Source organism: Bos mutus, chromosome 24, assembly GCF_027580195.1.
Source record: "Bos mutus isolate GX-2022 chromosome 24, NWIPB_WYAK_1.1, whole genome shotgun sequence".
Lineage (NCBI taxonomy): Eukaryota > Metazoa > Chordata > Mammalia > Artiodactyla > Bovidae > Bos > Bos mutus.
In genome coordinates this window covers 41486005-41509645 of record NC_091640.1, presented here as the reverse complement: position 1 = coordinate 41509645, position 23641 = coordinate 41486005, and the positions used below count along the sequence as shown (strand labels likewise).

The 23641-nt window shown below is 44.5% G+C and overlaps 1 long non-coding RNA gene across 2 annotated transcripts in view; it reads right to left on the bottom strand.

Annotated features, from left to right (window-relative positions):
• LOC138985428 (uncharacterized) overlaps positions 1-23641 on the bottom strand; it is a 46096-nt gene that overhangs the window by 4404 nt on the left and 18051 nt on the right. Inside the window, exons 2-4 of one of the 2 annotated variants that reach the window (XR_011462486.1) lie at positions 19049-19115; positions 17264-17376; positions 4366-4502 (exon numbers count right to left, since the gene is read on the bottom strand). This is a non-coding gene — a long non-coding RNA (uncharacterized lncRNA). The remainder of the gene's footprint in view (positions 1-4365; positions 4503-17263; positions 17377-19048; positions 19116-23641) is intronic. The other variant, XR_011462487.1, reaches the window with a different exon arrangement.

Genomic DNA, 23641 nt, shown 5'->3' with positions numbered 1-23641 from the left:
AGCTTTCTTTCTTTCTTTTTTTTTTTTTTTACCTCTGAGGTTTTGGAACAGGATTTCTGACTTTTTTTTTTTTATTATCCAGAATCTACAGTTTATTTTTAGTGTTCACTCTGCATGTTGTACATTTTATGGATTTACAAAAATGCACAGTGACATATATGCACTCATCTTCACAGCCCAACTCTCACATCCATACATGACCACAGGAAAAACCATAGCCTTGACTAGACGAACCTTTGTTGGCAAGAAATTAGTAATGACCAGATACGTTTGCAGAAATCCATGCTTTGTGTATTGTAAAAGGTCTGCATGAATGCTTGCTCTCCTCCCACATGCTAATAAACATGATCTGTGTATGGTTTTGATCATTTTTAAATTTAAAAATCAAATGTAATTTTAATGTACCCACGGAGAAATTTACATATGAGTTTCATAAAGAACAGCAAGTGTGAACACACTGAAGGGTGGTATTCGTGTATGTAGAGGACAGATATGATGGCCTGTTTCTTGGTGGTGATGAAATTTGATAAATGACTTCTTTCCATAGAATCTCCAAAATAGAGTGATTGCAGGTCCTCACATTCCGTCAAATTAGTTAGAGCTTTTCTAGGACTTGGCTCTGTTTCTCTTTATGTACTTCTGTGGCAAAATTAAGATAAATTATTTGTTAGAGGCAATATCAACAGTCTTAATTTGAAAACATTCAGCAAGATGAACCTAGTGTGCTGGAGGTGACACTGGGAAAATGTGTGCCTGGGTTTTGAAAGCTGGCAGTTCTTCCCAAGCCGTGGAGGACTGTCTGTTCCTGGGGAGGCCTAGCTCCTAAATAAATAAGTAAGAAGAATGAGAAAGGAGAAGCCTGTGAGGAGCTAGGTCTCCCCAGGAACAGACAGTCCTCCACGGCTTGGGAAGAACTGCCAGCTTTCAAAACCCAGGCACACATTTTCCCAGTGTCACCTCCAGCACACTAGGTTCATCTTGCTGAATGTTTTCAAATTAAGACTGTTGATATTGCCTCTAACAAATAATTTATCTTAATTTTGCCACAGAAGTACATAAAGAGAAACAGAGCCAAGTCCTAGAAAAGCTCTAACTAATTTGACGGAATGTGAGGACCTGCAATCACTCTATTTTGGAGATTCTATGGAAAGAAGTCATTTATCAAATTTCATCACCACCAAGAAACAGGCCATCATATCTGTCCTCTACATACACGAATACCACCCTTCAGTGTGTTCACACTTGCTGTTCTTTATGAAACTCATATGTAAATTTCTCCGTGGGTACATTAAAATTACATTTGATTTTTAAATTTAAAAATGATCAAAACCATACACAGATCATGTTTATTAGCATGTGGGAGGAGAGCAAGCATTCATGCAGACCTTTTACAATACACAAAGCATGGATTTCTGCAAACGTATCTGGTCATTACTAATTTCTGTGCTACAATGGTTTGAAAACATTTTACATGATTAGAATATTCAGGGTAGAGTTCAGATAAAAATCGCAGAATTGTATGAGATTTGGAAGAGCTGCCTAAGGATCAAGTCCTCCAATGAATACAGCCATGGAGCAGAATTCAGAATGAAGCCAGGCTACATGACTGCATCACTGGTCCACTCCCTCAGGTCTGGAAAGCTCTTTCCTTGAGGACACTGCTAAGGAGAAAAAAGAAGAAATTGCCTCTATGTGTGTTTCTGAGATGACTTCAAGGGGGTTTTTTTTAGCAGGCAAAAAATTTCCAGTCTGCTTTCTTTCTTTTTTACATTTCATCTGAAAGACAGTGTGGTTTTCCACCAGCTTGGCGCTGTCACTACAGTCATTTTACCTGACCTCTTTTTTTCAGCAGGCGTAAGGCAAGGCTGAGCTCATACTTTCATGAAAGCCACTCTGCCGTCTAAGCAGAACGCACGCTGTTAGAAGAGCACGCAAATTGTAATTAAACAAAAATCCAGCAGCCAGCAGTTTCTTTTGACCACAGCGGTTTTTTCCTCCTGCGTGTTCTGCTGAAACAGCAGCGCTGCTGTGCATGGCCAGGCATGGGCTTTCTGCTCGGCTCTGCTGTTCCTCTGATGAGAACTGTGCGTGTGAGGACGTTTTATTTCGTGCGTGCTAAGAGTTGCATGCAGCTGGATTTCAAGTATCTAAAGATGTGGGCCCCTCCCTCCTCGTCTCTTCTCACTATAGGGTCCAACCCAGGGCTGTCATGGGTGCTCAATTATCGTCTTCTAAGTGAACATGTGATTGCATAAATAAGTGACTGCACAGGTCACTGCTTTCTACATAAAACAGTGTAAAGTAGGTGGGATCTGGGTCAATTACAGAGCAGGATCTGTGTGGTACAGAAATGAAAAGATGAGCACAGGACTCCAACAAGAGGAGGCAGGAGCTGGTGTCCACGAGTTCTTTAGTGATGGTGGTTTAGATCTATGTAGACATAGGCCATAGGGTATACATGTGTGTGCATGCACAGATAGTATGTGTTATCTGTGCAATTATACACACAGCCATGTATTATTTCTACATTTCTAAGTGCTGTATATTATGTATACATATAGAACATACAGATAAGTGTATACGTATTATGGGTATATGTTTATATGTGTATAGATGTATATGAATATATATATATATATGCATATTTATGGCTTCCCTGGTAGCTCAGCTGGTAAAGAATCCACCTGCAATTCAAGAGACCCCAGTTTGATTCCTGGGTTGGGAAGATCCCCTGGAGAAGGGATAGGTTACCCTCTCCAGTATTCTTGAGCTTCCCTGGTGCCTCAGACAGTAAAGAATCCACCTGCAATGCAGGAGATCTGGGTTTGATCCCTGGGTGGGGAAGATCCCCAGAGGAGGGCATGGCAACCCACTCCAGTATTCTTGCCTGGAGAATCCCATGGACAGAGGAGCCTAGCAAGGTACAGTCTATGGGGTTACAAAGAGTGGGACACAACTGAGCGGCTAAGCACACGCACGCACACACACACACATACAAACATATATTACAGAAAATTTGCACAAGAGTTCCTCTTTTTTTAATCTTTTGGCTACACCAGGCAGGATCTTAGTCCCCTGACCAGGGACGGACCCTGGGCTGCCTGCACTGTAAACATGGAGACCCAACCACTGGACTGGACTGCCAGGGAAGTCCTCCGAGTCCCTCTTGACAACCATCTTTGTTTAGAAAAATACCTTGATTATACACTTGTGGGCTGGAAGGAAGTGAAGTCATAGCTAAACCACTGTGAATCTAAACATCCAGAGGAATTTGGGAGTCAAGAGAGCAGACGGGAAGCAGATTAAAGAGAGGTGGATTCCACCAGGGCTTTCTTGGGACGGTTGTCTTGGGGGAACGCAAAGAAAAGTGGCTAATTTCATGTCTGGGTTGGTCCAAGCAGAGAAAAGATCAGATAGTGGACTGGCCCCCAAAAGAGATGTGAGCACAGCCAGAGCAGACTTTTGTAACTGAGGGTGAACATGAACACCAGTCTATAAAATCTCAAGAATTAATAAGTGAATCTGGGAAATCATGAGAACTCTCACTGACTTGGGAAGAAGGTCAAGCAAATTTTCATTAAATCTTAGAAGTTGCCGGCATGTCAACTTAAGTCTCTGGGTTCTTGAGACTTGGGAAACCCTAGCTTCATTCCAACAAGTCAGCTCGTGCGGGACCTTCCTGAGGCCCAGAGTGACAAAAGAAGACAAAAGCATGAAGACAGACAAACACACTAAGCCCACAGCCTCTCCAGGGGTTAACAATAGATTTTGAATTGGTAAGACCTACTTAATGGCTCCAGCCCTGAGCTGGTGCCAAACCTGAGCAGGTATAGACCTCCACACAGAATGTCCCTGACGCACACCTGTACCCACAGACCTCACCTGAGCAGCGAGGTGGGGATGGGGCTTAAGGGGCAACCTGGGGAAGTATGGCAGCTTAGTTAGAATGGTCACGCCCGGTGGTAGAGTCTTGTTACCTTCCCTCAGGGCTCTGTTGGTGCATACAGTAAACCTGCGAGGTAATTCTATACTTGCAGACAGAGATGGGCACTGCTCCTCTGTGACAAACCAGAGCACCGAGGCTTCGGCTTGCTCAGCGCCAGCAGAACAGGATTCTGGGGAAGGAATTACGGTTTCCCGTGTTGTGCTTGGTTCACTGGATACCATTGTCCTTCTCCACAAAGGGTGTATTGTGAAATGTTCACAACAGCACTTTTAGGAAGAGTTCAATGTCTATCTCTATCTTGGTGAGAATGTGGGTGAATCTCCACAACGGACAGCAGAGCCCCCCGGCAGAGGGAGAGGGGAGTTTACACTCGCTGTGTTCCTAGCGGAGCCCAAGACCAGGCTCTTCCCCGACATCACCTGTGCTTTCTGAGAGAGATGGCGGCAGTGACTAGCTTCCTACAACGTGACAAGACGGGCATCCAGGGTAGGGGTTTATCCAAAGGCATCCTCCGGTCCACTTAAGATTTCGGCTCTTCATTCTTTCAGAAGTATACCTCAAAAGAAATAGAACATAAACAAATACCGAACTCTGGTCAGTGATACAGATGTTGGAGTATTTAGTTGTGGAATGTTCTTATGCCCAAAGCTTGTTTTTTTTTTTCATTAAAAAAAAATTGACGCGTAGTTGCTGTACAACATTATATGTTACAGGTGTATGATAGAGTGATTCACAATTTTAAAAGTTATACTCCATCCATAGTTATTATAGAATATTGGCTATATTAACTGTGTTGTACAATATATTCTTTTTTTTTTAATTTTATTTTTAAACTTTACAAATTGTATTAGTTTTGCCAAATATCAAAATGAATCCGCCACAGGTATACATGTGTTCCCCATCCTGAACCCTCCTCCCTCCTCCCTCCCCATACCATCCCTCTGGGTCGTCCCAGTGCACTAGCCCCAAGCATCCAGTATTGTGCATCGAACCTGGACTGGCAACTCGTTTCATACATGATATTATACATGTTTCAATGCCATTCTCCCAAATCTTCCCACCCTCTCCCTCTGCAACAGAGTCGATAAGACTGTTCTATACATCAGTGTCTCTTTTGCTGTCTCGTACACAGGGTTATTGTTAGCATCTTTCTAAATTCCATATATATGTGTTAGTATACTGTATTGGTGTTTTTCTTTCTGGCTTACTTCACTCTGTATAATAGGCTCCAGTTTCATCCACCTCATTAGAACTGATTCAAATGTATTCTTTTTAATGGCTGAGCGATACTCCATTGTGTATACGTACCACAGCTTTCTTATCCATTCATCTGCTGATGGACATCTAGGTTGCTTCCATGTCCTGGCTATTATAAACAGTGCTGCGATGAACATTGGGGTACACGTGTCTCTTTCCCTTTTGGTTTCCTCAGTGTGTATGCCCAGCAGTGGGATTGCTGGATCATAAGGCAGTTCTATTTCCAGTTTTTTAAGGAATCTCCACACTGTTCTCCATAGTGGCTGTACTAGTTTGCATTCCCACCAACAGTGTAGGAGGGTTCCCTTTTCTTCACACCCTCTCCAGCATTTATTGCTTGTAGACTTTTGGATCGCAGCCATTCTGACTGGTGTGAAATCTTGTAACTTATTTTATACATAATCGTTTGTACCTCTTAATTCTCTACCCCTATACTGCCTCTCCCCCTTTCATCTTCTCACTGGTAACCACTCGTTTGTTCTCTACATCCATGAATCTATCTTCTTTTTTGTTTTATTCACTAGTTCTTTGTATTTTTTAGATTCCACGTGTAAGTGATATCATACAGTGTTTATCTTTTTCTGACTTATTTCACTTACTGTAATACCACTCGCATCCAGAAGACTCTTAAACACTCCAGTGGACTGTCTTCCTGAGTCCCATCCCTGTAAGTGCCAGTCTGAACTCTGGGCACACCCCCTCACATGCTGAGAGAAACTGCTGTCAGGTTTCTCTCTCCTATCCCTCCTGCCACCGCCTGCCCGTGACCATCCACTGTCCTGGACCAACAGGCGCCTCCCAGGGCTCTCCCATGGAGACTCACTTCACTCTAATCGAATCAAAGCTTTAAATGCCAACTCATCTTTAAAAAACATGCATCTGATTATATCTCTTCTGTGCTTAAAACTCATCAATGGCTTATCTCGGTGAAAGTGAAATTGTTCAGTCGTGTCCAACTCTGCGACCCCATAGACTGTAGCCCACCAGGCTCCTCCATCCATGAGATTTTCCAGGTGAGACTACTGGATCGGGTTGCCATTTCCTTCTCCAGGGGATCTTCCTGACCCAAGGATCGAACCCAAGTCTCCTGCGTTGCAGGCATACTCTTTACTGTCTGAACCACCAAGGAATCCCATCTCTGTGGTTGGGACAAAATACAACATTCTTAGTGTGGGCCACATGGACCTCCCTTTGCGGCCTCTGCTGGGGCCACATGAGCCTCTGTTCCGCCAACAAGAGAAGCATCTTCCTACCCCAGGGCCTGTGTATCTTGGAACATTCCCAACCATCCTTCCTGCTAAACCCCTACTCGTTGTTTGCTGCTGCTACTGCTGCTAAGTTGCTTCAATCATGTCCAACTCTTTAGCGAGCCCATGGATGGCAGCCCACCAGGCTCCTCGGTCCATGGGATTTTCTAGGCAAGAGTACTGGAGTTGGGTGCCATTGCCTTCTCCGACTCATTGTTTAGGTCTGAGCTTAAATAAGGCATTTTGAGAGGAACTTCCTGACATACCCTCCGCCATCTAAGCTATGTCTCACTGTTACTTTCTCCCTTTACTTTCTCCTACAGTAGAATTAGTGATATAGTTTGTCTGTTTCTCCTGCTAGAATTCAAACTCCCTGTGGGCAGGGAGCCCGTGTGCTGTGCTCAACCCTGTGTCTGGGGACACAGCCCTGACACAAGTCCCCAGCACCCAGGAGGGGTCAATTGATACACATATCTGTTGAGTGAATGTTCAACTATGCCTCAGGGAGAGGCAGTCTGAAAGGTGAAGGACAGAGTCCAAATCAACATGGCACCGTGAAGACCTGTGTAGCTACCCCACCTCGAGCGTGAGCATGATAGGCATTTGCAGAATCATTCCTGTCCCTCCCCTCACCCCTCAAGCCTGCACACTCCCCACTTGCAGGAAAAGGGAAAGGGAGAAAGAGCATCCAATACTTTAAGTGCCTGCTAAAAGGACTTCCTCTTCCTCATGGACTCACAGGGCGCTTTGGGCAGCCTGCAAGCCCACAGGAATGAAAAGAAAAGGGCCTGAACTCAGAATCACACGGTCAGTGTCCCTGGCTCGTAGCCCACTAGATTAGGACCTGACATGGACGGTTTTATGCCTTGGAAACTTCATGGGCCCTGCATAAGCTGCACCCCTATTAGGGGACAAAATGAGCTAAAGTAAGTGAAAGTGCTTCTTACGCCATAAACCTACGATCACCACATAGAGGTGGGATACCTGCAGACTGAAGAATAGTAAAATTTTAGATATACGGATTTTGCTGTTTAACAACGAACGACGTTAATATCAGTTTTCTTACTATTACTGTGAGAATAATGAACAACTTGATATTCTTTCCACTTTAAGGAAGATATTAAATATAGATAGAAACATGGTAGAAATGACTTAAATTTAGAAATATTACTTCCTACGTCAGCAATTTATGATCACCGTTACCCTACACAGCACTTAAACTGTGTAAGCATTCAACTGACCTGCAACGAATAACTTTCCAGGTTATGTCACACTAAAATCTAGATTTTTTTCTCATACTACTTTTATGACAAACCAGCTTTATTTTCCTGTTTGTAAAAGTAATATGCATTCATAAAAATTTAAACGATATACAAATATAATAAGAAGCAAGAGAAAATTATTCAATATCTTTTCTTTACCTACATCAAAAAATATTGTAAAGATAGGCAAGATTTGCAAATAATCATAAATATGTCTCATAACAGGCATCACTTGGTGAGAATTTTAAAATCTCTCATACATGGGATTATTCCAAAAGACTTTCCACATTGCAAAAGCATACATTTTTGTTTAAGAGACATTTAACTTATCAGCTATTAGTTCTTTTTGCTGATGTGTATTTGAGAAGATCATTCTTTTTGGCTGAAAAATTACAACTAAAATGTCCATTAGATATTTTAGTAACTTTCTAATATATAACACAACTAAGATATAGATATTGTTAGCAAAGGGAAATGGCACAAGGATCCACAGTACTTCTTAAATGCTAAATTGAAGGGGCAGAAATAAAGTTTCCCAGCACACGCTAACTTTGCAAATTGTTAACAAATACAGACATGCTGCATCTGTATTGCCACAAGGAAACAACTAAGATATTACTAATTTTAAATACCAGGCTGTCAGCAAGAATGAAGCTGAAATCCAGGGATGTTCCAAGAAAAGGCAGAAATATGCCTGGAGCAATGAGTAAACTTTCAGGCTGAATTCATGTGAATCACTGGACAGCCCCAGGTTTCTAAATTCTTTTGCAGCCTACGTGTCAGGAAGAATACGAAAGGGCTACTCCTGTTCTGTACCGCCACCTAGTGGACAATGACACCCCCGCTCCGACGCATTGCTCGCCCCAGTTAGGTAAGGAACTGATGAATGCTGTTTGGGAAAAACAAGACGAATTGCCCTTTGAGTTTTAGTTTCGGTTTGGACTTCAAATTTCAAAATGTCTGGTTAGTGAAGCAAATGTGGTATTTCATCATCTTTGATCAGCCATTAGGAAAGAATAAGCAGCATTTATAAGCTGCATCTTTTCCTCTTTTCAAGCATTAAAAATGCATAAAGGTATTGATATCTCCACCGAGTTGCCATTAATAATTAACTTTTAAAAATCTCTTTTTGTCCTCCTTCTCCAGCCCTTGCTACCTATTTCATAAGTCTTTGATACCAGCTGCAACAACTCAACTGTTTGTTTTAAAGCAAAAACAATTCAGGTCCCCTTGCAAAGTATTTCAAACTGTGGGAGCAACACACGAGTGGATCCTGACATCAATACAGGGGGTCTTGTCCAGCATTAAAAAATAAAATATTCATTTTTTGAGGAGTCTCCACAGTTTTCCACGACACAACCGCACTTCTATGAGAAACAATTCAAGACAGTCGGACTCCCAGAAGCAGGAGGGGTGAGGTGGAGGTCAAGTTTCAGTTACAGGAGATGAAGAAGTTCCAGAGATCTGCTGACCAACATTGTGTTTGTAGTTAACCACACCATATTGCGCACTGAGCATTTTAAGAGGGTAGATGTCATGTTAAGTGTTATCACAATAAAAAAGGGATCATTCAGGAGGACTATTAACAACAAAAAAAAAGAAAGAAAAACAGACTAGCTTGGAATCTAAAATGTCAACCAGCCTCCCACATGTATGGTGAATGTAATTCTCTGAAACCTGTTACACGCATATGTGTTATACATCTTCTGGCGTGAGGTAAAGGGCTTTTCATCCTGTGGGACAAGTTCAAGAAAGTTCAAAAGGCTCTGCTCTATTGTTCTTAAAAAACACCCAAATTTCAGATAAAAATCTCTGTTATATTGCAAATTGATTAGGGTTCCTTGTATGTAAACAGCTTCACTGTTTCTGAAATAGGAGGTTTAAGATGCCCTGAGGCAGGTAACCACCAGCACCCAGAGCACAGAAGTGGAACTCTGTCGGCCGTCTACCCTTTGTCTTTGATGTGAGGACGCGCCAGGTGGTCTGGAAGCCTTGGTGATGGGGCCCAGCCTCTGGAGCCGGGTGACCATGGTTTTGAATTCTGAAGCAGATGATTCTCACTGTATGTCGGCCTCTGCGGTCTCAGTGTCCTAATCTGAACGTGAAACTGTACATGCTTAATGCGTGGAGCTGTCGTGAGAAGCACATGGCTGATGCAGACCAGTGTGCCCAGCACATGCAACTGAAAGTCAGTCGTGTTTGACTCTTTTCGACCCAATGGACTACACAGTCCGTGGAATTCTCTAGGCCAGAATACTGAAGTGGGTAGTCTTTCCCTTCTCCAGGGGATCTTCACAACCCAGGGATCAAATTCAGGTCTCCTGCATTGCAGGCGGATTCTTTACCAGCTGAGCCACAAGGGAAGCCCAAGAATACTGGAGTGGGTAGCCTATCCCTTCTCCAGAGGATCTTTGGTAGAAACAGCCAGTGTTGTTACGCTGGCATCTTTTCAAACAGTTCTTGTCTTTCTTATGGCTCCAGATTTCTACAGCTTAGAACTGCAAATATCCCTATAAGAATTAAAAACCCAACTCCCAGTCAGAATTGCTTCTCCAGACCAGTCCAGTGACAGCCTGAACTCTGCATTCTCTGTTTATGATTGTGTTTATTATAAGTCTCAGTGGAAGTGTTTTCCTTGTTTCTGCAGGGCCTTCTTTATTTTACTGGAGAACACGGGTCTCTCATGGTTTTTCTTCTCAAAGTGGGATACCATCCTGGAGGGAGTGACCACCCAAATGGAACCACGGTGTCTCCTGTGAGCAGAGCAGGCCTGGGGAGAAGATGAGGACCCATCTTCTTTATTTGCTTTAAACTGAAGTGGAACTGACATGGAACTTTACATCAGTGTCTGGTGTGCACCACGGTGACTCACAGTTGTAAATATGTGAGACCGTCACCGCGGTGAGTCTAGTGAATCGTTAACATCCACCCCACGAAATCACACATCTTTCTTCTTGTGATGAGGACTCTGAAAGATCCATTCTCTTAGTAACTTCCAAACATATAGCACACCACTGTTAGCTGTAATCACAGGCCGCGTTTCCATCCTCAGGACTCATCTATAACTAGAAGTCTGACCTTTGACCCCCTCTCCCCCTCACCCACCCGCCCTGCCTCTTGGCAGCACCAGGCCACTCTCTGAATCTGTGAGTCCAGTGGCATTCACGCCCCTCCCCTTCAGTCTCTCCTCATCCCTCTGCTCCCTCCTCTTTGCTCCTCCAACCCCAGGAGAACCTGAATGGACAGAGTGTTGCTAAAAATAGCACCTGTCTTGCCTCTTGGCTGTGGGGAGCTGAGAGTGTCCTGATGAGAAAATGAGCAAAGAAGCTGTGAGGACAGTGGGGTTGCACCAGTGTCGTGTTTTCATGTCATGAATCCAACTCGGGAACATTATCAACATGGGCGGGCGGCGAGGGCGCCAGGGCCTGCCGCTCACCGGTGGTGCAACCTTGGCAAGTTGGCAGACCTTGTGGAGCCTCAGTTTCCTCAGCTCTAAATCGCAGAAAGCAGTACCTCCCATTCACAGTAGATTTGAGAGTTAAACGAGTAATGAGGGTAGATGTGCTGAAATAGATCCCAGCCACTGTAAGTGCTGACTACCGACTGAATGTTTCTATCCCCCCACATTCACAAATGGGAGCCTACTCCCTGGAGTGATGGTATTTGGAGGTGGGGCCTTTGATTTTGTCATGAGGGTGGAGTCCCCACGAATGGGACTGGTGCTCTTATTAGAAAAGACAAAGATCTCCCCGCACCATGTTCGGGGCACTACGAGTGGATTGCCATCTGCAAACCAGGAAGAGGATCCTCAGCAGATACAGATCTGCCAGCAACCTGCTTGTGGACTCTAGCCTCCAGAACTGTGAGAATAAATGCTTGTTGTTTAAGCCCCCAGTCTAAACAAAGGTCTCTATAGTCAAAGCTATGGGTTTCCCAGTAGTCACATAAGGATGTGAGAGTTGGGCCATAAAGAAGGCTGGACACCTAAGAACTGATGCTTTCAAATTGTGGTGCTGGAGAAGACTCTTGAGAGACCCTTGGACTGCAAGGAGATCAAACCAGTCAATCCTAAAGAAAATCAACCCTGAATATTCATTGGAAGGACTGATGCTGAAGCTCCAATACTTTGGCCACCTGATGCAAAGGGCTGACTCATTGGAAGACCTTGATGCTGGGAAAGATTGAAGGCAGAAGGGAAATGGGACGACAGAGGATGAGATGGTTAGATGGTATCACTGACTCAATGAACATGAGTTTGAGTAAACTCTGGGAGATTGTGAAGGACAGGGAAGCCTGGTGTGCTGTAGTCCACGGGGTCGCAGAGTTGGACACAACTGAGCAGCTGAACAACATTATATTGACACAGGTGGACTCCAGTTCTCAGAATTAGGTGTTTAGTTAGTGTGTATTTGAAAAGATATAACTAGCACCTCAGATCATCAATCATGGAAATGACAGAGTTTGAGACAACAGAGAAATATTAACAGTGAAAAGCTGAGCTGATTCAAAGAAAAAATACAGTAATATAGGGTGTACTCAACATTGACAAAATCGTGAGCACAGGATATCAAAGACTTGAGTGTGAAACTCTGTTGGTTCTGGTGGAGTCTCTTCTGTGGGACAGTCCTCCTGCGGGGCCCACAGATGAATTCTCAGAGAGAGCCGGGGCAGAACCCATTACTGGGCTGGGAGGGGTCCGGGCGCCCCTGGTCTAGTCATCTTTGTTGTGCAGATGAGCTCACAGCTAGAAAAGTCCCCTGGCCGGATTCTCTGACTTGGTGGAGAGTCTCCTCGGGGCTGAGCTTTCACACAGGAAGTAGCAGCTGCTGCTGGTGCTCACGTGCAAGGCAAGCGGGTTCCCCAATAGCAGCACCTGCCACTGTGGTCACTAGGCCCTCATGGCCCCAGATGCCAGCAGACAATCTGGCGAAGAGGAGCCGAGATTCAGAGGCCTGGGATGAATGTTCTGGACAAACTGGAAGGGCAGAGGGAGAAAACAGGGCAGCCTATGCTTTCCAAGAGCCAGAGGTGCAGCCACATCTGGGAAGGGTTGGTTAAGGGAGAAGGATGTGTCACAGTCAGTTCAGGCTCCAGCCGGCTTGATTCCCAGGAAAGGAGCCTTGAGGCCTTGCTCTGGTGGAGAGCCCAGGCACCAGGGCAGGAGCCGGTACACCTGCTGTCCTCAGGGGCCTGTTGGGATGTTAGAAAGCTAAGTCCTGGGCTGAGTGGAGGGTAGAGGGAGGCAGGTCCTACATGGCCTGTGAGTCTCACCACTAGGCTCATGGGTGAGCCCATCTGACCTTCCTGGGACCATGTCTGAGGAGCTTTCCCAATGGTCAACCTGAACCAGACGCAGTGGGGTCCCCCGAGACCAAAACCCTAGGGACTAGGAAAGGCACTTTCCTTCGAGGACAAGGACCAAACACGGCCAGTCTCAACACAGGGTTTTTCAGGCAGCTGCCATCAGCTTCCCTGACCAGAGTCACAGGGTAGATGGACCAGGGTTTAGTAACACCAGGCCCCCAGGCATCTCCACCATCAGCAAGAGCCCTAAAGAATGTTAGGATGGTTCCAAAAACTAAAACAAGGCACAGAGCAGACCATGAGCTTAGCAATGCCAAAGAAACATCCAAACAGTAAAGAGGAAGAATAACTGTCCACGTCATTGACTTTACAGCATTTGTGATTATTCCTTACGAATAGTCAACTACAGAAGGAACATGTCAGCCAGTTTTCTCACAAGCTGAGATCCTGGGATGCCTGGAAGGAAGATGTTAGGGACTTCTTTGGTTCCAAAAACTGCTAGGTGGTACTTTCCCCCTGATTTTGACTGTTTTGGTAATACGAATTGAAAGATGAAATATTATTATCATGACCCCATGGGGAAGAACCCCAACCAAAGAAACCTAAAATATAAAAATGCTTTTCCCCCCCTTTCTTAGATTTTGAATGCTAGTGCCAAACATTCAAATGCTGTTTTAAAAAGAAATATTTTGCCTTTTAAATTTATTCCTGGGATGAGAAGAGGGTGACGTTTTTGCTTTCGTATGGGACTCTCTTTAAAATGTCCATATGAAGTTCTTCAAAAGCAAAATTTTTACTCTTGAAAGGAAGAAAAACAATTGTTCTTCCACCCAGTACTCAGGTCCCTCAGACAAGGCGCTCAGCCTGCCCAGCCAGAGGTGGCCTTGGGACCAAGCCCATGGTGTGTGGCGGAGACAAGATGCGTGTGTGCAGAAAGCTTGCCACATGGTCAGGACTCAACGTGCAGTAGCTATTAGCTCTTGTTTTTTGTAAACCTGAAGCAGGTTTTTCTTTTAAGAGTCCTGCCTCCCATGATCTGTGGGGAGAGGGGAGAAGGAAGGTCGACGAAAGTGATGGTAACAGTGGGAGAGGCACGTGGATGGAGTTCTGTGACCTTTGGGAGAAGAAATCGTAAGCTGCCCACATGACCTATGTTCCCCGTCCTGCCAACTCAAAACCAACAGAAACACGCAACCTCTGGGAACGGAAGACAAGAGGAGGCAGAGGGAGCCTTGAGAGATACCGAGGGAAAATGATGACAAAAACTGACTCTGACCCCAGGTCTGCAGGGAAAGCCTCCATATTTGATGGCTTATTTGAACCTCTGCTGTTTGAAGGAAGACAAATCACCAGAAAAAGCAGAGAAACAGGGTGAACAAAGGAGGGTGAGAAAGTCATATATAGACTGGGCACCAGAGAGGTACGCGCAGATGCAACGATGAAAAGTCCATGAAAAGGTAGCAATTTTTAAAAGGTGTGTAGGTACATACAATTCTGTGAAATATATTCCCAATGGTAATAATTAGAGGAGAGTTTGGCATAATGAGAAGATATTCAGTGAAGTTTAAAAGATGCTTAACTTCAATTAAGTACACAAAGCACTGCTGAGTTAATGGCTCTAACAATAGTCACTGGGAGTCGCTGTGTGGCTGCAGTGTCCTGGGCTCCTGGAACAGAGGGAGGAGGGAAGGAAATGTCTGTTGCGTGTCTAATGGTGACAAGTGCCACAGATGAACATGCAGCAGGGGGCTGGGGTCAGGGTGGCCTGAAAGGAAGCAGAGGGGAACCCTTTGGCATCTGGGGTCAGGGAGTACCAGGCAGAGCAGCAGTAGCTCGAGGGCCCTGGGCGGTGGGTCCAGGAAGCCAGAGTGATGGGAGTGGGAGTGGAGGCAGTGAGGAGGGGGTCAGGGTCAGATCAGAGAGGCAGGCTGTGTGGAACCAGGCTGGTCCTTTTAGTCTGGCTGTGTTCAGAGTTAGTGGGAGGTTTTGAGCAGAAAGTGATAGGATCTGACTTTGCATCCTTTTTCAGCAAGGACCCCTCCAGCTGCTGGATTGAGAATCAGTGTGATAAGGTAAAGGCTGTAGCCACAGAACATGGAGTAGGCCACTTAATCACCTAGCAAGAAGCACCCGGGCTCCAGGGGAAGGCATGTGGGCAGGCTTCCATCTGTCCCTTGGGGCGCTAAGGCCAGAAGGGAAGAGGGGGTAGGATGGAGAGCAACCCCAGCTGTGAACACAACCAAGAAGTCTAGTTTCAGGAATACTGGGGTCGAGTTTTATATTGTACATATCTTCCTTTTCTCATGCTGAATTCTCCATCACATTGGAGAGGAAGTGCTGTTTCTGTTTTAGTATTACCATTGAACAGGAACTGAGGGTTTATGTAACAGTCTGGTGGGAACTGAAACCAGGGCAGGGTTGAGGGGGCGGGGTTTGGAGTGCTTCTGTTTAAACATAGGGAGACAGATGGACGTCCCACCGTCCCATCTTCCTTCAGTAAGAACTCAACATGCCGTGGGGCTTCATGAGCCAGCCGGGCTTCCAGCACTTGGTGCTGCAGGCTTTAGCATGACGTCATTCTGGAGGGAAGCCGGCATGATGACGTCCTCAGGCCCGGCTGGGACAGGCAGCCCGTCGTGGGCCCTGGACACCCGGCAAGCTTCTGCTGAGGGCGCCTGACAGGCGGATCTGTCCCCTGAATGAAGCAGGTCACTGCAAGGGGGCAGGAACTGCTTGCTGCCTGGTCACGTGCAGGGCACTCGACTCCGGTCCCTCTCCTGCACGTGCTGGTGTCATCTCTGTGCTACACGGGGGCAAACGGAACTCATGCAAAGGGGGGATGTTGTGTGCTGGGCTGTCAGCACCAAAGTCCATGGTCTTTGACCCCAGAGTCTTGTCTTTTGCCAGCCTCTAGGAAACAGGAGCAGGGCAGCTAGTCAGAGTCTGAGTTGGGTGAGTCTCAGTCTTTCACACCTGTGGGCAGACTGTGCCTCTCAGAGGAGCTATGGGAGCCCCACTCAGGTGGAGGGGTAGCACGGGGTGAAGCAGGAAAGCTGTCAGGGTAGGTGGACCGGCCGGCAGGGAGGGACCAGTCTCCTTGTGGAGACCTGCTCCTGAATGGAACACTTGATGGGGCAAGCGAACAAAACTGATCCCGAGGAGTGGAAGGGCTTGGGCAAGTGTTCAGTTCATCTACACGGTGTTCCTTTCCTCCCTCATGTTGTAAACGGGAGCCCATTCTACAGTTCTCAGGACTGAGTAAACGAAAGGACAGGTGGAAAGATCATTTTCAGAATAAAGGTGGCAGATAATGGCTGCTGAAAACCAAGGGAATCCTTGCTCCCTTTTGTCTAGGGAGGGACGAGTCACCAGGCCACGAAAAACGCGAGACTTTTACTTTTACAAACAAAATCCATTTGCACTTATTTTTAAGAAATTGAAGACTGGTGAGGCTGCTGGAGTGCTGAGCCTCCCCACTCGCATCATTACTGGGGAGCCCCCCTCCCTCTGTGGATCTGGCTCAGAGGCCCCGGCCAGAAGACACCCACAGCAGGCGCTAGGGAGCACAGGGCCCTGGAAAGCCGCTGAGCAGCTAAGGAAACACAGGTCAGTCTCTCAAAGATGCAAAGCATTAACTTAGAAACACACCAAATTCCTGTGGAACTGCAACTCTAACCTTTATACTCTGTGCAGTGCAATCTCTCGTCCCCTATTGGAGTGCATCCTTTTAAGTTGATTTCAACATTGAAAAGGGAGGGCAAGCATGCCAGTGCTTCTAGAACCATCAACTCAAAGAGCTCACGGATGAATCAACATCATAACAACTTGTGGGAGGGAGGGAGGGGAAAAGTCCTTTTCCCCCAGGGATTTCCTCAGGTGTCTGTCCTGGGTCTCCTGCTGGTCAAAATCTGTTCTTAAAGGAATGAAGGGGCGGGTCAGAATGGCGCCATGACAAATGATACGGAAGTAGGCCAATGGCGATCCGGGTTGTCCGGTCTCATGTTATTTCCCCCAAGAAAGAAGGAAATATTAAATCCAGTGCTTATCTTTATCCCTCTGAACACAATGCCATCCAAAAGAGATAAGAAAATGGACACATGATGAAATGTGGAGATCTCAGCAGCCACTTTGACACAAAGTAGGGAGCTCTGACTTCTACAACGTGGGTGCTTCTGTTTCTCATTTGGCATCAGCCTAGTTAGAAAAACGTCTCCTCCCACACACGGCTTTCAACATTTCTTACTTACCCCTCTTATGCACTCTTCCAGGTGTTCATACTGAAGGACAGGCATGACGTTCCAATCTGAAATCTGGAACTCTGGCATCCAAATTAAGTTCTAATTATTTCCATCTTCTCTTGCTATCATGTCATACAACAAAAAAACACAGTAATTGCAAACAGCCTTTGAATCAGATCTCCTGCAAAAGAGGTGGTTAAACCATGGAAGCTGCCAAATACCTTTTTATTCCAAATATCCCTAAAATTCTCATCTGGGTTTTACATTCTGTTTCCTGCTTCCCAGATGAACTTTTCCTCTCTGGATCCACACACAATCTAAGGGGATATTTCCTTTCCAAACATCTTTCGTCTTCAAATCCCAGTCTCTTCTTAAAGATATGTACTTTCTACTCATCTCCGTGGAAAAGACTGAAGGTGGGAGCAGAAGGGGATGACAGAGGATCAGATGGTTGGATGGCATCACTGACTCAATGGACATGAGTATGAGCAAGCTCTGGGAGTTGGTGATGGTCAGAGAAGCCTGGTATGCTGTAGTCCATGGGGTTGCAGAGTCGGACACGACTGAGCAACTAAACTGGACTGACTGACTCATCTCACACCAGTCAGAATAGCCATCATTAAAAAGTTTACCAAAAAAAGTCTAAAACTAACAAATGCTAGAGAGGGTATGGAGAAGAGGGAACGCTCCTACGCTCTTGGTGGGAATGTTAATTGGTGCAGCCACTATAGAGAACAGTATGGGATTTCCTTTAAAAATTTAAAATAGAGATGCCATATGATCCAGCAATCCCACTCCTGGACACATATCTGGAAAAGATGAAAACTCTAATTTGGAAAGATCCATGCACCCCAATGTTCACAGCAGCATTATTTACAATTGCCAAGACATGGAAACAACCTAAGTGCCCACTAACATATGAATGGATAAGATGTGGTATATTCATAAAAAGGAATATTACTCAGTCATAGAAAGAATGGAATACTGTCATCCATTCGCAGCAACATGGATGGACCTAGAGATTACCATAAGTAATCTTATGTTTGCTGCTGCTGCTGCTGCTGCTAAGTCGCTTCAGTTGTGTCCAACTCTGTGCGACCCCATAGACGGCAGCCCACCAGGCTCCTCTGTCCATGGGATTCTCCAGGCAAGAACACTGGAGTGGGTTGTCATTTCCTCCTCCAACGCATGAAAGTGAAAAGTCAAAGTGAAATCGCTCAGTCGTGTCTGACTCCTAGCGACCCCATGGACTGCAGCCTACCAGGCTCCTCCATCCATGGGATTTTCCAGGCAAGAGTACTGGAGTAGGGTGCCATTGCCTTCTCCAAATCTTATGTTTAAGATTACTTAAACAGTAAGATAAATATCATATGATACCACTTTTATATGGAATCTAAAAAATGATACAAATGAACTTATTTACAAAACAGAAACAAGACGCACAGACATAGAAAACAAACTTATGATTACAAAGGGGAAGGTGGGAGGGATGAACCAGGAGTTTGGAAATAACAGATATATACTACTAAATATAAAATAAGATGAACAAGGACCTACTGCATAGCAAAGGGAACTAGTCTCAATATCTTGTAATAAACCATACTGGAAAAGAATCCGAAAAAGAACATATACATAAAACTGAATATATACATAACCTGAATTTATATATATATAGGACTTCCCAGGTGGCTCAGTAGCAAAGAATCTGTCTGCCAAGCAGGAGACCCAGGTTCAATCCTTGGGTCCGGAAGATCCCCTGGAGAAGGAAATGGCAACCCATTCCAGTGTTCTTACCTGGGAAATCCCATGGACAGAGAAGCCCAGCAGGCTATGGTCCACACGGTCAGACAAGACGTAGTAACTAAACAGCAACATATATATAACTGAATCACTTTGCTGTACACCTTACCATGTTCACAACATGTAAATCAACTATACTTCAATTAAAAAAATATATATATACCCTCCACCTACTCACTGAGTCTTTTCTTCAGGACCATTGTTAATGCAACACATATCATACCCCACTGGTGACCGTGGTATTCCTGCAGCTAATGCAGAGAGGCCGGCCCAGACAGGACTTACTGGTAAACTTCTCAAGGCTTCCTTCTAAATGTAGCACAGTTTCCCTAGAACACAGGACACTCCCAGAATGTGCCAATTTTGAGCCCAGACCTCCTATTCTTCCTCCCTTGCTTGGTGTAGATGAAGCCATGCAGGGGGACATGGGCCCCATTCCGCCTCGCCTCCTCCGGCCACAGCATTCTTCATCTAAGGAAGCCCAGCCTCACTCTCAAGTTCTTGGCCCTGGGGCAATTGTGAAATTGGCTCTAAAGACTAAACACAAAATTCTCTGAGTCTCTTTCATTTTCATCCGCTCTGAATGCTTTAGAATGATTAAATATGATCAGCGCTGTCAGCTGTCTGCAAAAGAACTTAAACAACCCACCAGCACTGTATCTCTATGATTAAAAGACAGATCTGAGTTTGGAACCCCTGTGATTACTTTGCAGGAGAAAGATATTATGAGGAAGAAGTCTAGAACTTGACTCAGGCCAGGTAAGTTGTCTCTGCTCATTTGGTGATGACAACACATTCTGCCAGATGTTCACTGTTAACAATGTAAGATTACTGTATTGTGTAACCAAAAGAAGGCAGTGCTCATTCTTCCTGTTTTCTCTTTTAGGACAAAATGGAAAGATCATCTTGTTCTTATCCCATTTTTCCCTTACCACAAAGTGAAAATAGCGTGTAAAAGTTACAGAAGCTAATAAATGAAATATATCCAGAATCCCTTAGTATAACAGATAGTTCTACAGCAAAAGAAGACTTTTTCTTTTGATTTACTTTTCTAACTGTGGATGGTTGCTTTTATTACTGAACATTTAAAACAGTGTCTCCATAAACCTCCATTATATGTCCCAAATGGCAGAGAATAGGTTCAGTTCAGTTAAGTTCAGTCCCTAAGTCGTCTCCGACTCTTTGCGACCCCATGGACTGCAGCACACCAGGTCTCCCTGTCCATTACCAACTCATGGAATTTAATCAAACTCATGTCCATTTGAGTTGGTAATGCCATCCAACCATCTCATCCTCTGTCGTCCCCTTCTCCTCTCACCTTCAGTCTTTCCCAGCATCAGGATCTTTTCCGGTGAGTCAGTTCTTCACATCAGGTGGCCAAAGTATTGGAGTTTCAGCTTCAGCATCAGTCCTTCAGGACTGATTTCCTTTAGGATGGACTGGTTGGATCTCCTTGCTGTCTAAGGGACTCTCAAGAGTCTTCTCCTACACCACAGTTCAAAAGCATCAATTCTTCGGCGCTCAGCTTTCTTTATGGTCCAACTCTCACATCCATACATGACTACTGGAAAAAACAGAGCTTTGACTAGACAGACCTCTGTTGGTAAAGTAATCTCTCTGCTTTTTAATAAGCTGTCTAGATTGGTCATAACTTTTTCTCCAAGGAGCAAGTGTCTTTTAATTTCATGATGCAGTCACCATCTGCAGTGATTTGGAAGCCCCCAAAAATAAAGTCTGTCACTGTTTCCACTGTTTTCCCATCTATTTCCCATGAAGTGATGGGACCAGATGCCATGATCTTCGTTTTCTGAATGTTGAGTTTTAAGTCAACTTTTTCACTCTCCTTTTTCCCTTTCATCAAGAGGCTCTTTAGTTCTTCACTTTCTGCCATAAGAGTGGTGTCATCTGCATATCTGAGAAATATTGATATTTCTCCCAGCAATCTGGATTCCAGCTTGTGCTTCATCCAGTCCAGCATTTCTCATGATGTACTCTGCATACAAGTTAAATAAGCAGGGTGACAATATACAGCCTTGACATAGTCCTTTCCCGATTTGGAACCAGTCTATTCATCCATGTCCAGTTCTAACTGTTGCTTCTTGACCTGCATACAGATTTCTCAAGATGCAGGTCAGGTGGTCTGGTATTCCCATCTCTTGAAGAATTTTCCACAGTTTGTTGTGAACCACACAGTCAAAGGCTTTGGCATAGTCAATAAAGCAGAAGTAGATTTTTTTTTGGAACTCTCTTGCTTTTTCCATGATCCAGCGGATATTGGCAATTTCATCTCTGGTTCCTCTGCCTTTTCTAAATCCAGCTTGAACATCTGGAAGTTCACAGTTCATGTACTGCTAAAGCCTGACTTGGAGAATTTTGAGCATTACTTTGCTAGCACGTGAGATGAATGCAATTGTGCGATAGTTTGAGCATTCTTTGGTATTGCCTTTCTTTGGGACTGGAATGAAAACTGACCTTTTCCAGTCCTGTGGCCACTGCTGAGTTTTCCAAATTTGCTGGCATATTGAGTGCAGCACTTTCACAGCATCATCTTTTAGGGTTTGAAATAGCTCAACTGGAATTCCATCATCTCCACTAGCTTTGTTCATAGTGATGCTTCCTAAGTCCCACTTGACTTCACATTCCAGGATGTCTGGCTCTAGGTCAGTGATCACACCATCGTGATTATCTGGGTCGTGAAGCTCTTTTTTGTATAGTTCTTCTGTGTATTCTTGCCATCTCTTCTTAATATCTTCTGCTTCTGTTAGGTCCATACCATTTCTGTCCTTTATCGAGCCCATCTTTGCATGAAATGTTCCCTTGGTATCTCTAATTTTCTTGCAGAGATCTCTAGGTCTTTCTCATTCTATTGTTCTCCTCTATTTCTTTGCATTGATCACTGAAGAAAGCTTTCTTATCTCTCCTTGCTATTCTTTGGAACTCTGCATTCAAATAGGTATATCTTTCCTTTTCTCCTTTGCCTTTCACTTCTCTGTTCATAGCTGTTTTTTTAAAAATATGAATTTATTTAATTGGAGGCTAGTTACTTTACAACACTGTATTGATTTTGCCATACATCAGCATGAATCCACCATGGGTGTACACGTGTTCCCCATCCTGAACCCCTCTCCCACCTCCCTCCCCATACCATCCCTCTGGGTTATCCCAGTTCATAGCTGTTTGTAAGGCCTCATCAGAAAACCATTTTGCCTTTTTACATTTCTTTTTCTTGGGGATGGTCTTGATCCCTGCCTCCTGTACAACGTCATGAATCTTCGTCCATAGTTCTTCAGGCACTCTGCCTATCAGATCTAATCCCTTGAATCTACTTGTCTCTTTCACTGTATAGTAGTAAGGGATTTGATTTAGGTCATACCTGAGTGGTTTAGTGGTTTTCCCTACTTTTTTCAATTTAAGTCAAAATTTGGAAATAAGGAGTTCATGATCTGAGTCACAGTCAGCTCCTGGTCTTGTTTTTGCTGACTGTATAGAGCTTCTCTATCTTTGGCTGCAAAGAATATAATCAATCTGATTTTGGTATTGACCATTTAGTGATGTCCATGTGTAGAGTCTTCTCTTGTGTTGTTGGAAGAGGGTGTTTGCTATGACCAGTGCATTCTCTTGGGAAAACTCTGTTAGCCTTTGCCCTGCTTCATTCTGTACTTCAAGGCCAAATTTGCCGGTTACCTCAGGTTTTTCTTGACTTCCTACTTTTGCATTCCAGTCCCCTATAATGAAAAAGACATCTTTTTTTTTTTTTTGGTGTTAGTTCTAGAAGGCCTTGTAGGTCTTCATAGAACTGGTCAACTTCAGCTTCTTGAGCATTACTGGTTGGGGCATAGACTTGGATTACTGTGACATTGAATGATTTGCCTTGGAAACAGAGTGCATTCTGTCGTTTTTGAGATTGTACCGAAGTACAACATTTCAAACTCTTTTGGTGACCATGATGGCTATTCCATTTCTTCTAAGGGATTCCTGCCCACAGTAGTAGATATAATGGTCTGAGTTAAATTCACCCATTCCAGTCCATTTTAGTTCATGGATTCCTAGAATGTCGATGCTCACTCTTGCTATCTCCTGTTTGACCACTTCCAATTTGCCTTGATTCATGGACCTAACATTCCAGGTTCCTATGCAATTTGGTCTTTACAGCATTGGATTTTACTTCCATCACCAGTCACATCCATAAGTGGGTGTTGTTTTTGCTTTGACTCCATCTCTTCATTCTTTCTGGAGTTCGTGCTCCACTGATCTCCAGTATCATATTGGGCACTTACCGACCTGGGGAGTTCATCTTTCTGTGACCTATCTTTTTGAGAACAGGTGGGTTTCACTAAATGGTAGTTTAGTCAACATTTGAATAAAGTTCAGCACTAGCGATAGTGCCTTTTTTGGTCATTATGTGTCCCCAAGTTACAAACTTAATTGCCCTATCCCATTTTTTCTGAGGCATCTATATTAATTTATCCTTCAAGTCCCAACACATTTATTTTTTTCTAATTTACTTTCTTGTAGGACAGGTCAGTTAACGATCAAAGCAAAAACATGGCCACCTGGAGTATTACACCTAGACAAACACCCACGAAG